Raw genomic sequence first — 11,033 nt, 5'->3', positions numbered from 1 at the left:
CCCCCTTCCACATTTGCAGCCCCCCCATCATTTGCAGCCTCCCTCCATCATTTGCAGCCACCCTCCACCATTTGCAGCCCACACTCCACCATTTGTAGCCCCCCTCCATCATATGCAGCCCCATTCCATCATTTGCAGCCCTCTTTGCCATTTGCAGTCCCCCTCCATCATGTGCAGCCCCCCTTCATCATGTGCAGTCCCCCCTTCATCATGTGTAGTCCCCCCCCTCATCCTCTCCTCACCCATTTAATTAATTTTATAAAGAAAAAAAAGTTTTACATACTTTCCTCATAAGCGATCCCCAGCAGGCACAGCTCCGTCTCTAGTCACAGTGTCCTCGTACATGTCGGCGCGTACGCGATGATGTCATCGCGTATGTGCCGACACCTGATCAGAAGTCTAGGGAGGGCGGAGGGAGTCGGAGCTGCGCAGACATCAAGGTTAGACAGCCATGTACAGCTCCGAGAAAGCTCCCGGCCCCGGCACCGATGTGTGAGCCACAGGCCCGCAGCGCACAGCACATTAGAGCACAATGGGGCCTGGTGAGCAGAAGCACAAGAGGCCCTGCGGGCCCCGTGTGTGTCGCTGCTCATCGACCCCATACAGCAGTAAGGACAGTAATGCCCTGATGGCAGCCCTGCTCTGTAGGCAACATACAACATCACACAGCCCTAACAGGAGTCGACGATACTGACGCTAGGCCACAAGTCCCAGGTTGGGGAGTTTCTCGGCCCACTTGTCACACTGACAGCCTTCGTTCACCGAAGCATGACCCCGGTCTCCACTTTGGGCAGTATATCTACACTGTAAGCGACAGCTCACACGCACATCGCTCTGCTGCGACTTAGTCTCGGCTCTGACTCTGCTCACTCGGCCCAGCTCTCCCAGCTCTGGTCTCTCGTCTCTGGTCACCCGGATTTGGTTAGAGTCCTTTGCTCAGACCTGATTACTTGTAATGTCGGCTATGAGCAAACTCAGCTGCATCGGCTACATTTGGGAAGTGGTGACGGAAATATACTTCTGGCATTGTGGTCATTTGGGAAGCTGAATCCATTAGGCAGTGAATCTTTTGCCCGTTCAGCTCAGCACAGAAATAACATTTTCGGAGCCTTGAATCCTTCTTACAGAGGGACCTAGCCCTGCGGTATACTCCCTCATCAAAATCACAAACTGGTTTTCAGCTTCAGACAGGCGCCTTTATGAGGGGATGAAGCCGGTCTGAGGCCGAATACCGGTTTGTGATTTTCATCTTAAATAAAAGGTACTTTTTAAAATGACCACATTCTTACTAACTTCTTTCTCAGCGCACCAACATAACCTTTATATATATTTTTATAGGTTCCCATTGGTGTACCATGAATACGGTCTGTGTTGTGAATTCTGTGGCTGAGTTCACTTCTGTGGTCACAAGTGGTATTGCAGTCTCTGGGCTTCCTCCCTCAGGTGTTTTGGTGAGCTCGTTGGCTGCCTTGCTATTTAGCTCCACCTGAGTCTGTCTTCCTTGCTCCTTGTCAATGTTCCAGTGTTGGATCTGAGCTACTGCATCTTTCCTTGGGCCTGCTGCTCTGCTAGATAAGTGCTTCTAGTTTGTTTTCTGTTTTTTTCTGTCCAGCTTGCTATTGTCTTTTGCTGGAAGCTCTGAGAAGCAGAGGGGTGCACCGCCGTGCTGTTAGTTCGGCACGGTGGGTCTTTTTGCCCCTTTGCGTGGTTTTCGTTTTAGGGTTTTTGTAGACTGCATAGTTCTCTTTGCTATCCTCGCTCTGTCTAGAATATCGGGCCTCACTTTGCTGAATCTATTTCATTCCTACGTTTGTCTTTTCATCTTGCTAACAGTCATTATATGTGGGGGGCTGCCTATTCCTTTGGGGTATTTCTCTGAGGTAAGTCAGGCTTGTATTTCTATCTTCAGGCTAGTCAGCTCCTCAGGCAGTGCCGAGTTGCATAGGTAGTTGTTAGGCGCAATCCACTGCTGCTTATAGTTGTGTGAGGATAGATCAGGTACTGCAGTCTACAGAGATTCCACGTCTCAGAGCTCGTCCTATTGTTTTTGGTTATTGCCAGATCTCTGTATGTGCGCTGATTACTGCACGCTGTGTTGCCTGATTGCCAGCCATAACAGTACAAGGAGCCACACCAATGATTCCCAATAGAGGGAAAAAAGAAATCCTGACATCATTTTTTTTTCTTAGCTCTGTCTTTAGTCTTTTTTTTCCCCTAGACATTAGAGTGCTTCAGGACACAGCTGTGGACATGGATATTCAGGCTCTGTGCTCCTCAATGGATAATCTCGTTGTAAATGTACAAAAGATTCAAGATACTATTGATCAGAAATCGATGCTAGAACCAAGAATTCCGATTCCTGATTTGTTTTTTGGTGACAGAACTAAGTTCCTGAGCTTCAGAAATAATTGTAAGCTATTTTTGGCCTTGAAACCTCATTCTTCTGGTAATCCTATTCAACAGGTTTTGATTATTATTTCTTTTTTGCGCGGCGACCCACAGGACTGGGCGTTTTCTCTTGCACCAGGAGATTCTGCATTGAGTAATGTTGATGCATTTTTCCTGGCGCTCGGATTGCTTTACGATGAGCCTAATTCAGTGGATCAGGCTGAGGAAAATCTGCTGGCTTTATGCCAGGGTCAGGATGATGTAGAAGTATATTGTCAGAAATTTAGGAAATGGTCAGTACTCACTCTGTGGAATGAATCTGCACTAGCGGCTTTGTTCAGAAAGGGTCTCTCTGAAGCTCTTAAGGATGTAATGGTGGGATTTCCTATGCCTGCTGGTTTGAATGAGTCTATGTCCTTGGCCATTCAGATCGGTCGTCGCTTGCGCGAGCGTAAATCTGTGCACCATCTGGCGGTACTGCCTGAGAGTAAACCTGAGCCTATGCAGTGCGACAGGACTATGACTAAAGTAGAACGGCAAGAACACAGACGTCTGAACAGACTGTGTTTCTATTGTGGTGATTCTACTCATGCTATTTCTAATTGTCCTAAACGCACTAGGCGGTTCGATAGCTCTGCCGTTATTGGTACTGTACAGTCCAAATTCCTTTTGTCCATTACCTTAATGTGCTCTTTGTCATCGTATTCTGTCATGGCGTTTGTGGATTCAGGCGCTGCCCTGAATCTGATGGATTTGGATTATGCTAAACGTTGTGGATTTTTCTTGGAGCCTTTGCGGTGTCCTATTCCGTTGAGAGGAATTGATGCTACACCTTTGGCCAAGAATAAGCCTCAGTACTGGGCCCAGCTGACCATGTGCATGGCTCCTGCACATCAGGAAGTTATTCGCTTTCTGGTACTGCATAATTTGCATGATGTGGTCGTGTTGGGGTTGCCATGGCTACAAACCCATAATCCAGTATTGGATTGGAACTCTATGTCGGTAACCAGCTGGGGTTGTCAGGGAGTACATGGTGATGTTCCATTTTTGTCTATTTCGTCATCCATTCCTTCTGACATCCCAGAGTTCTTGTCGGACTTTCAGGATGTATTTGAAGAGTCCAAGTCTGATGCCCTACCTCCGCATAGGGATTGTGATTGTGCTATCGATTTGATTCCTGGTAGTAAATTCCCTAAGGGTCGTTTATTTAATTTGTCCGTACCTGAACACACCGCTATGCGCAGTTATGTGAAGGAGTCCCTGGAGAAGGGACATATTCGCCCATCGTCGTCACCATTGGGAGCAGGGTTCTTTTTTGTAGCCAAGAAGGATGGTTCGCTAAGACCGTGTATTGATTACCGCCTTCTTAATAAGATCACTGTTAAGTTTCAGTATCCCTTGCCATTGATTTCTGACTTGTTTGCTCGGATTAAGGGGGCTAGTTGGTTTACTAAGATTGATCTTCGTGGTGCGTATAATCTGGTGAGAATCAGGCAGGGAGATGAATGGAAAACGGCATTTAATACGCCCGGTCATTTTGAGTATCTGGTGATGCCGTTCGGACTTGCCAATGCTCCATCTGTTTTTCAGTCTTTTATGCATGACATTTTCCGTGAGTATCTGGATAAATTCTTGATTGTTTACTTGGATGACATTTTGATCTTCTCAGATGATTGGGAGTCTCATGTGAAGCAAGTCAGAATGGTTTTCCAGGTACTGCGTGCTAATTCCTTGTTCGTGAAGGGATCAAAGTGTCTCTTCGGTGTGCAGAAAGTTTCATTTTTGGGGTTCATCTTTTCCCCTTCTACTATCGAGATGGATCCGGTTAAGGTTCAGGCCATCCAGGATTGGACTCAGCCGACATCTCTTAAGGGTCTGCAGAAATTCCTGGGCTTTGCTAATTTTTATCGTCGCTTCATCTGTAATTTTTCTAGCATTGCCAGACCATTGACCGATTTGACCAAGAAGGGTGCTGATTTGGTTAATTGGTCTTCTGCTGCCGTGGAAGCTTTTCAGGAGTTGAAGCGTCGTTTTTGCTGTGCCCCTGTGTTGTGTCAACCTGATGTTTCTCTTCCGTTCCAGGTCGAGGTTGATGCTTCTGAGATTGGTGCAGGGGCGGTTTTGTCACAGAGAGGTTCTGGTTGCTCAGTGTTCAAACCATGTGCTTTCTTTTCCAGGAAATTTTCTGCTGCTGAGCGTAATTATGATGTGGGCAACCGAGAGTTGCTGGCCATGAAGTGGGCATTCGAGGAGTGGCGTCATTGGCTTGAGGGTGCTAAGCATCGCGTGGTGGTATTGACTGATCATAAGAACTTGACTTATCTCGAGTCTGCCAAGCGCTTGAATCCTAGACAGGCCCGTTGGTCGTTATTTTTTGCTCGTTTTGATTTTGTGATTTCATACCTTCCGGGCTCTAAAAATGTGAAGGCGGATGCTCTGTCTAGGAGTTTTGTGCCCGACTCTCCGGGGTTATCTGAGCCGGCGAGTATCCTCAAGGAAGGAGTCATTGTGTCTGCCATCTCCCCTGATTTGCGGAGAGTGTTGCAGAAATTTCAGGCTAATAAACCTGATCGTTGTCCGGCCGAGAAACTGTTCGTCCCTAATAGGTGGACTAGTAAAGTTATCTCTGAACTTCATTGTTCGGTACTGGCCGGTCATCCAGGAATCTTTGGTACCAGGGAGTTGGTTGCTAGATCCTTCTGGTGGCCATCTCTGTCACGGGATGTGCGTGCTTTTGTGCAGTCCTGTGGAATTTGTGCTAGGGCTAAGCCCTGCTGTTCACGTGCCAGTGGGTTGCTTTTGCCCTTGCCGGTCCCGAAGAGGCCTTGGACACATATTTCGATGGATTTCATTTCTGACCTTCCCGTTTCTCAAAAAATGTCGGTCATTTGGGTGGTCTGTGATCGCTTTTCTAAAATGGTCCATCTGGTGCCCTTGGTTAAATTGCCTTCCTCCTCTGATTTGGTGCCTTTGTTCTTCCAGCATGTGGTTCGTTTACATGGCATTCCTGAGAATATTGTTTCTGACAGAGGTTCCCAGTTTGTCTCGAGGTTCTGGCGAGCCTTTTGTGGTAGGATGGGCATTGACCTATCTTTCTCCTCGGCCTTCCATCCTCAGACTAATGGCCAGACCGAACGAACCAATCAGACCTTGGAAACATATCTGAGATGTTTTGTTTCCGCTGACCAGGATGATTGGGTGTCATTTTTGCCGTTGGCTGAGTTCGCCCTTAATAATCGGGCCAGCTCGGCTACCTTGGTCTCTCCATTTTTCTGCAATTCTGGGTTCCATCCTCGTTTCTCTTCAGGACAGGTTGAGTCTTCGGACTGTCCTGGTGTGGATTCTGTGGTGGACAGGTTGCAGCAGATCTGGACTCAGGTAGTGGACAATTTGACCTTGTCCCAGGAGAAGGCTCAGCTTTTCGCTAATCGCAGACGCCGTGTGGGACCCCGACTTCGTGTTGGGGATTTGGTTTGGTTATCTTCTCGTCATATTCCTATGAAGGTTTCCTCTCCTAAATTTAAACCTCGTTTTATTGGTCCGTATAGGATTTCTGAGATTCTCAATCCGGTGTCTTTTCGTCTGACCCTCCCAGACTCCTTTTCCATACATAATGTATTCCATAGGTCGTTGTTGAGGAGATACGTGGCACCTATGGTTCCATCTGTGGAGCCTCCTGCCCCTGTTTTGGTGGAGGGGGAATTGGAGTATATTGTGGAGAAGATTTTGGATTCTCGTGTCTCTAGACGGAAACTCCAGTATCTGGTCAAATGGAAGGGTTATGCTCAGGAAGATAATTCCTGGGTTTTTGCCTCTGATGTCCATGCCCCAGATCTTGTTCGTGCCTTTCATGTGGCTCATCCTGGTCGGCCTGGGGGTTCTGGTGAGGGTTCGGTGACCCCTCCTCAAGGGGGGGGGTACTGTTGTGAATTCTGTGGCTGAGTTCACTTCTGTGGTCACAAGTGGTATTGCAGTCTCTGGGCTTCCTCCCTCAGGTGTTTTGGTGAGCTCGTTGGCTGCCTTGCTATTTAGCTCCACCTGAGTCTGTCTTCCTTGCTCCTTGTCAATGTTCCAGTGTTGGATCTGAGCTACTGCATCTTTCCTTGGGCCTGCTGCTCTGCTAGATAAGTGCTTCTAGTTTGTTTTCTGTTTTTTTCTGTCCAGCTTGCTATTGTCTTTTGCTGGAAGCTCTGAGAAGCAGAGGGGTGCACCGCCGTGCTGTTAGTTCGGCACGGTGGGTCTTTTTGCCCCTTTGCGTGGTTTTCGTTTTAGGGTTTTTGTAGACTGCATAGTTCTCTTTGCTATCCTCGCTCTGTCTAGAATATCGGGCCTCACTTTGCTGAATCTATTTCATTCCTACGTTTGTCTTTTCATCTTGCTAACAGTCATTATATGTGGGGGGCTGCCTATTCCTTTGGGGTATTTCTCTGAGGTAAGTCAGGCTTGTATTTCTATCTTCAGGCTAGTCAGCTCCTCAGGCAGTGCCGAGTTGCATAGGTAGTTGTTAGGCGCAATCCACTGCTGCTTATAGTTGTGTGAGGATAGATCAGGTACTGCAGTCTACAGAGATTCCACGTCTCAGAGCTCGTCCTATTGTTTTTGGTTATTGCCAGATCTCTGTATGTGCGCTGATTACTGCACGCTGTGTTGCCTGATTGCCAGCCATAACAGGTCTGGTGCTGCGCTTCACTGCCTACGCTCTAAGTACTACAACCCAGCACCACTGGAAGTAACAAGCCATTTTAGCGCCACCATCCCCATCTAATTTTTTAGGCCCCTATATTCACCTTCGGTATTCTTAGGATGTTACTTATTGCAGAGCGTTCATGTATTGGGCAACCAACTCTCCCTCTTTCTGAACCCTACGTAAGAGGTAAATATGCAGATTCCCTAAATCAATCATATAGTCATGAATGTGTAAGAGATGTGGACCAGACTGGCACATTTCTACCCCTGAAAACACTAATCATGTCAAGAGTATTGTGTCCTGTGTTTTTTGCATATATTGTGTCATGTGACGTTTGCCTATGTAATGTGTAGTAATGTTGGTAGAGTACAGTATAAGATAGCATAGGGTAAGACATACAGTACACATAAACCCAGACTCATAATGAACAAGGCGGCCTAAGACATACAGTACAGACCAAAAGTTATTTTGATTTTTCTGTATTTTCATGACTATGAAAACTGTACAATCACACTGAAGGCATCAAAACTATGAATTAACACATGTGGAATTATATACTTAACACAAAAGTGTGAAACAACTGAAATTAAGTCTTATATTCTGGGTTCTTCAAAGTAGCCACATTTTGCTTTGATGACTGCTTTGCACACTATTTGCATTCTCTTGATGAGCTTCAAGAGGTAGTCACTGGGAATGGTTTCCACTTCACAGGTGTGCCCTGTCAGGTTCAATAAGTGGGATTTCTTGCCTTATAAATGGGGTTGGGACCATCAGTTGTGTTGTGCAGAAGTCTGGTGGATACACACCTGATAGTCCTACTGAATAGACTGTTAGAATTCGTATTATGGCAAGAAAAAGCAGCTAAGTAAAGAAAAACGAGTGGCCATCATTACTTTAAGAAATGAAGGTCAGTCAGTCCGAAAAGTTGGGAAAACTTTGAAAGTGTCCCCAAGTGCAGTGGCAAAAACCATCAAGCGCTACAAAGAAACTGGCTCACATGAGGACCACCCCAGGAAAGGAAGACCAAGAGTCACCTCTGCTTCTGAGGATAAGTTTATCCGAGTCACCAGCCTCAGAAATTGCAGGTTAACAGCAGCTCAGATTAGAGACCAAGTGAATGCCACACAGAGTTCTAGCAGCAGACACATCTCTACCAGAACTGTTAGGCCGGGATCACACACAGCGAGATACGGCCGAGTCTCGCAGGTTAAAACCAAGCTCTGGCACCGTGGCACTCCAGAGCGGAGCATGCAGCCGCATAGCAATACATGGAGCTGCACTCTCCGCTCCGGAGTGCCGGTGCCAGAGCTTGGTTTTAACCTGCAAGACTCAGCCGTATCTCGCTGTAGTGTGACTCCGGCCTTAAGAGGAGACTTTGTGCAGCAGGCCTTCATGGTAAAATAGCTGCTAGGAAACCACTGCTAAGGACAGGCAACAAGCAGAAGAGACTTGTTTGGGCTAAAGAACACAAGGAATGAACATTAGACCAGTGGAAATCTGTGCTTTGGTCTGATGAGTCCAAATTTGAGATCTTTGGTTCCAACCACCGTGTCTTTGTGCGACGCAGAAAAGGTGAACGGATGGCCCTAGATGCCTGGTTCCCACCATGAAGCATGGAGGAGGAGGTGTGATGGTGTGGGGGTGCTTTGCTGGTGACACTCTTGGGGATTTATTCAAAATTGAAGGCATACTGAACCAGCATGGCTACCACAACATCTTGCAGCGGCATGCTATTCCATCCGTTTTGTGTTTAGTTGGACCATCAATTATTTTTCAGCAGGACAATGACCCCAAACACACCTCCAGGCTGTGTAAGGGCTATTTGACCAAGAAGGAGAGTGATGGGGTGCTACGCCAGATGACCTGGCCTCCACAGTCACCAGACCTGAACCCAATCGAGATGGTTTGGGGTGAGTTGGACAGCAGAGTGACGGCAAAAGGGCCAACAAGTGCTAAGCATCTCTGGGAACTCCTTCAAGTTTGTTGGAAGACCATTCCCGGTGATTACCACTTGAAGATTATCAAGAGAATGCCAAGAGTGTGCAAAGCAGTTGTCAAAGCAAAAGGTGGCGACTTTGAAGAACCTAGAATATAAGACATAATTTCAGTTGCTTCACACTTTTTTGCTAAGTATATAATTCCACATGTGTTAATTCATAGTTTTGATGCCTTCAGTGTGAATGTACAATTTTCATAGTCATGAAAATACAGAAAAATCTTTAAATGAGAAAGTGTGTCCAAACTTTTGGTCTGTACTGTATGTTAGGACTTATGACACATGATAGGTAGGATAAGGTAGTTGACTGTAGTTAGGTAGCGACATTAGGGTAAGATAAAGTTAACGTTTGGGACTAACACGTAGTGGGGGGGATTTGGGCTAGGGCAAGTTCATGTTGAAGTAGGAAGTGTCTGAGCAGTGGTTCTCCTTTGGGAGAACTACTAATAAAAGGAGACTAAGTGACAAGGGAGTAGCGCAACCTGGAACTTTGCAAAGATGAGAAAGAGTGGCCTTCCACCTTAAAGAGGTCCTTGGATGTGACAACGTGTCATGAGAAACCCTGAGCTGCTTAACAGCAAAGATAATGGAATGGACCTAAACAGCATTGAGTTACCATTCAGTAAAAACTGTGTTTTAGAATGGGAATCTTCTTTAATGAACTCTGAAACCTATGGACCTGGCCTGCCAACACCATCGGCTACAGGTGGCCTGCACGAGTGCAAGGCCCTCACAGCACCAACACCAACAAACTCTTAGCCAGGACACAATCTTTCATGTAGCACACCGAATCATGACTGGAGAAGATGTGTGCTTCGCCGGCGGCTACCGCCTCGTGCCATGATACACATGTCCTCTAGAATCTTGATCACCTTATCTACAGTATCACGGTCTCTTGGTTGTCTGAAAATTACAGACTGTCAGGCCTCTCCATCTAGGGTCAACAAAGCTATCTCTGCCTGTAACACAGCTGCCATAGGGAGCCTTCGTAGTATGCTTTTAGATGATCTACTCAGTCTCACAGCAGTAAGTTGTCAGTTGTGAACTTCAGCATGTTGTGGAGTATGGCTCAGCTCACTGCAACGCACATCCGTCCTGCTCTGGATCCAGGCGCTGACTCCACCCCTTCACTGCCCTCCTGGGCCTTTTATAATTACTAACTGCTCCACAGCTATCATTGACCTGGTGTCTCCTCCAATCTCTTCTCTGAGGAAACATGCACTTCACTCTTGGGTTCCTAAAAATAATAATAATTATTATTATTACTAATGCAATTCTTTCTGTTTTCACTTTCTCTATCGTTTTTGACCAGCAGATAGCAGTGTTCGCTTGCACTCTGTTAAGCATTAACTGTGTGCGTCTTCTCACTTGTCCATCTCCTTACAAGACTACACCGGCTTAAGGAACCCACCTGCTCCAGATGTTAGCACTCATCATCTGCTCAGGACAACCAGAATTCCTTCATATCTTGGAACCCGCTGAAGACCACCCCCCATTTACTCTGGATCTTAGCACCTTCTTAAAATCCACCAATTGCAATCTCAGCAAGTTTGCATGGCCAGGGGTGGTTCTGACTAAGTGTTGAGATCTTGAGTAGGTGGCAGTCCTTGAGAAGGTGTTAATATTTAATGCAGATCTGGGTACTTGCTGCAAATCTTGGCACATTCTGAAGATATCAACATTTACTCAGAACCAACCCCACCACTTACCCTAAATATTAGGACAATCTCAAATTGTGCCACTTGCTCCAGGACACAGCAGTTGCTCAGGACCACCCAATATAGCACTTTCTCAAGGCCTGTAACCTGTGATCTTGCACTTACCTAGAACCACCTTCCACCTGCTCTATATCGAAACAGCTTCTCAAGCTTTGCCACGTTTGATCTCATCACCTCGCATCTTCTTCAAACAAGACACTTGCTCAAGATCTAAGCACTTGCTCAGGACCACCATACCTTCTGT

This window comes from Ranitomeya imitator, chromosome 1 (genome assembly GCF_032444005.1).
Source record: "Ranitomeya imitator isolate aRanImi1 chromosome 1, aRanImi1.pri, whole genome shotgun sequence".
Lineage (NCBI taxonomy): Eukaryota > Metazoa > Chordata > Amphibia > Anura > Dendrobatidae > Ranitomeya > Ranitomeya imitator.
Note: the sequence above shows the minus strand (reverse complement) of the source record.